Genomic DNA, 4,615 nt, shown 5'->3' on the forward strand with positions numbered 1-4,615 from the left:
AGGTAGTTGGAGGGCGGAATAAAATCTGCTTTGGAAGCAGCTTTTCTATAACTAGATCATTGTGTTTACATAGATTTTACACAGCTTTGGGGAGAGGAACAGTCTCCCCACCAAAGCCACCACAGGTGCCACCATTGCTTCATAAAACTATTCTGCGAAATGAAGTATAATGAAGAGGCAGGAGGAATTTGCCAGACTCCGTACTTTTAACCCTATCTGTCTATGGGTCAGAACCCAACAAGACGGATTTCTAGGATTTTTACTCAAACAAAGTGATTTCTCTCAATCTACTCAAATAGATAAATAAAACTTTAAAAGCAAAAACAAAACAAACACATACTTTTTTAGATGCTCTTGAATTGAAAACTGAAGAGATTTTCCTCCAACTTTGTTTGCTTCGGAAGATGTCTAGAAAATGCGTGCCATCTTTTAACTACTTATCTATTTATTAGTAATGTCTGTCACTGATTGTTTATTTAGCATCTACTTTGTATTTACCTCTATGAAGGGTAATAGGAGCTATTAAAAAGTTTAAGTAAAGTCCATATTTAGGAACAAACTTTTAAAAATTCCTTTACCTTTTTAAATTGAATTATAATAGACACAAAACATTGCATTCATGCTGGGTGAATAGCATAAAGATTCAATCTTTGTGTGTATTGGGAAATGACCACCACAGTGAGTCTAATTAACATCCATCACCATAGTTACAATTTTTTATTGTGATGAGAACTTTTAACATTTACCCTTAGTGACCTTCAAATAATGCCATACATTACTATTAACTACAGTTGCCATGTTGTGCATTACATCTCGGTGACTTACTTATTTTGTAACTGGAAATTGATACTGTTTGACCCCTTTGTCCATTTCACTCAGCCCCCTGCACTCTGACTCCAGAAACCACTAACATTTTATTTGAGATGATAAGAATGATAAAAATAAAAGAATTACATAACTAAGTATAAGGAGATAATATTAACTCCAAAATTTAGGGTAGGAACTCAAGTTATTTTTAAAAATTAAGGGAAGAATGGAAGTAATTTGGCCAGCATAATCAGGGAAATGTTAATGGATTCGGTAAAACAGATTTAGAAGGTGAGTATGATTGAAGGAAGAAAGAAGACATCTTCCAAAAGAGTTAGGGAAGAAGGAAACATGAGCAAGGAGTTAGAGGCAAGACTGAGGCTAGCACAATAAAGAAAATAGCAACATAAAACTTTAGATTTCCATCAGAACCAAGTGTTTTTCCTTTGTTAGCCAGACTTTTGGGCACCAAAGGAATCCCAGACAGTATTCATGTCGATAGAAAATAAGAACATGTGCCCAAACAACTAGTGCATGTAAACTATAGTGTCTACTCAGCACTGACCTTGAACCTGGAGAAAGCTGGGAAGCCAGGCATTTGCTCTCAGGCAAGGGCATCTTGTCATGAAACTCTCAGTTCCCAAGACTTGAGCTTTATCCAGGCAAAATCTTCACTTGAATCTATCTAAGTATGCTTTTATTTTTATGTTTTTTAATGTTGTTCAGTTAAAGCTGTCCCCATTTTCCCATTACTCTCCCCCGCCCTACCACCCCCATCTCCCACATTCAGTCCTCCCTCCCCCATTGTCCTTGTCCAGGGTAGCTAAGTGTGCTTCTAAATATTTGACAGAATCCATGAATCTAGTGCTGAAGTTTCTGTTAGCTCATGCCACCAGAAGAGGCCACCACACCGTGCCTGATTCTTTCATGTGGTGAGTAGAGAGTTAGATATTCTGCCTGAAGGACCTTTAGAAACATGGTAGAGAAGGCAGAATGAAAGTCTCCTTTGACAGTGAAGGATTCCAGTTAGCCCCATATCTGAGCAGAGGTGACAGGGGCAGCGTGCTGGGCAGGTATGGCAGAACAGGAAATCATGGCTATGGGGAAGTTGATCACTTCTAGAAACTAAAAGGAACTCAGAATCTGGGTCTGGCCATGACCCTGATCTAATGCTAGGGTAGGAAAAAAACACTTCAGTACTACAAGCGGCTTAAAAAAATGTATCTGATAATTGCCCTTCCCCACAATGATATAAATAAACAAGTCTTTTGAGCAAATTATGAATCAGAATTCTAGAATCTCCATGCTTGTCACTTGATGAAATAAATGAAAAATAGTTAAATGCTCACAAAATGAAATGCTGAAGGGAAGGAGCCCTACGCTGTGAACCTCATAGAGTCATCACCAGGGGAAAAGTCAGTAGATCCGACATGACTGGCTCAGCTGTCAACCCCACCACGCTTTCATCACCAGTGGTGCTTGGATGCAGAAGTGAGGACCAGTGGAGCCCAGTTTGCTGCACCGCAGGCTCTGCCCTCCCCATGCCCCAGACACTCTAGATTACCTGAAAGAGAGCAAAGTGTGGCCTGGCTGCCTACCTCTCCCCGACGCGGCACCCCTCCCCCACACCTCACTCCTCCCCCACGCCCCATCCAGCTATGCTTCTCTAGTGAGTGTGGTGCGTAGTTCAAAGAAAATGTAAGAGAGGAATGACAGAGAAATATCTGAGCAGTACGTGTCCTGAGAAAGACAACAAACTATTAAAGGCGAAATAAATGGATAAGATCATTAAGTCCTACTTAGTAAATGCTTTCCAAGAATATAGAAATAAATGTGCCCACTATTATGAAGTTTCTACAATGCTCATATTTCAACTAAATATGGAGTAGGACACAATGCAAAAGTCAATCCAAGTCCACAAAATTTAATATTCAAAGATACAGCTACACATAAAGAGATGAAATGATAAGTAGAAATTTTCCCAGTAATGCAAGAATGATCTCATCCCATATATGCAATTTAATTTACCATTAGGATGAAAAAAAAGGAAAAATATACACAGTCTTCTGCACAAATGCAAAAAGTATATACAACATTCAATTCCTATTTATGATCACGAGAAAAGAACTCATAAAACTGAAAGTATGCTTACCTGGCAGGGGAGATACCACGATCACAAAGGTGGATTTCCCAGGTCGAGGCTCACCCATTGTACTTGGGATGTACTGACCCCTGTGACTTCACCAAATGTGGGAAGCTTGATTGCATGATTTGTGGTCGTGGGGGACTGAAGTGGCGCTCTCCCCTGACAAAAAAAAAAGAAAACTGAAGCAGACAATTCTCCTACTTTGATAAAGATTATCATAAAGTGCAGCAAATGTCATGCTTCATGGAGAAACCTCAGGTAATTCCCTTTAAAGTCAGGAATTAGACAAGGATGCTTAGTACTACCACTATAGTTCTAGAGAGAACATGAAATTTCCTTAAGATAATATAAAATAAAATAATTTAATTGAAAAAGAACACATAAAAACATTTTATGTGCAACCGATAAATAATTCTAACACTGAACAACCAAGAGAATCTTCAAACTATTACAACTATTAGGAGTATTCATCAAACTTGTTAAACATAAGATTAACATGCAGAATAAAAATGAACATTCCTCAGCACCGGTGGTTCACAACTGTTTGCCTGCCTGCAGATATTTGGGAATATGCAGAGACATTCTGATTGTCACAGTTGGGGATGTGAGGAGAAGGTTCCCGTGGCATCTAGTGGGCAGAGGCCAGAGATGTTGCTAAACGTCCTGCAGACCCCAAGACAGCTTCCCACAACAAAGAAGTATCCAACCCAAAATATCAAAAATAAGGCTGCTGAGAAGCCCTGCTTACACCAGTAAAACAACCAATGAGAAAATATAATTTTTTAAAAGATGCCATCTATGATGGCAATGCAGACTGCAAAGCATTTGGGGATTGAACTAACAAGATACTTATGGTAACTTAATGGGAAAAATGCTCTTACATGCTCTAGAAGAAAACCTGAATTCATGGAAAAATATTTTATATGCATGAATAAATATATTTGCATAATATTATAGGTATTATTGATTGTTTCCTAAAGTAACCAATTCATTTTTTAAAATTCAACATTGAAAATCACCATTATCTGGAGAATTTTTTAATCTGGTTCTAAAGTTTTAAATAGAGAATTAGTCAGGAAATCTTACCCCATATTATTTGAATACTTGGTAACTTCTTCCCCCAAAAATGCAATAAAAGGCAGATGTAGAAACAAACTGAACTGGTATTTAAGGGAATTGGAATTTCTTAGTCCAGTGCAAATTGTAGTAATCCTCCCTATATAGAGTTTAACCTCTTTGAAGATAACCAAGTTTTTCACATAAAGAATAAAATTATATGTCTCTACTGGCAAGAAAATTAACAATAGTAAATTTAGTAATAGTAGATTAAAACAATTATTACTAAATAGTAAATTTAGTAATAGTAGGTTAAAACAATAGTAATGATACTGTAACATTGCTGTTGTTTAAAGTACGCATGCCAATAGCTGCACACTAAAAGAAGACTGGAGGACCAGACAGAAAGTTTCAAATGTCATTTTTTTTGTTCTTCCCTAACATGGCACGCTAGTAATTCTGGTGCATGTTTTATATCAAAACTCCGAAACTCTGATCTCTCAGAAACTCATTAATCTGCATTAATAGCCTTTCTGGAAAGCTCTAAGTTTAATCAACTCTTATTTGATAAGGGTCTCTAACGCTTTCAGTGATGGGAGACACACA

At 37.5% G+C, this 4,615-nt stretch overlaps 1 non-coding gene across 1 annotated transcript; it reads left to right on the top strand.

Moving 5' to 3' along the window:
• The first annotated feature begins 2,951 nt into the window (after positions 1-2,951).
• Positions 2,952-3,115, top strand: LOC119038641 (U1 spliceosomal RNA). The gene has a single exon (XR_005080450.2). It is a non-coding gene; the product is annotated as a U1 spliceosomal RNA (small nuclear RNA).
• Positions 3,116-4,615: the final 1,500 nt, after the last annotated feature.

Source organism: Artibeus jamaicensis, unplaced genomic scaffold (genome assembly GCF_021234435.1).
Source record: "Artibeus jamaicensis isolate MK-2021 breed Jamaican fruit bat unplaced genomic scaffold, CSHL_Jam_final scaffold_474, whole genome shotgun sequence".
NCBI classification, from domain to species: Eukaryota; Metazoa; Chordata; class Mammalia; order Chiroptera; family Phyllostomidae; genus Artibeus; species Artibeus jamaicensis.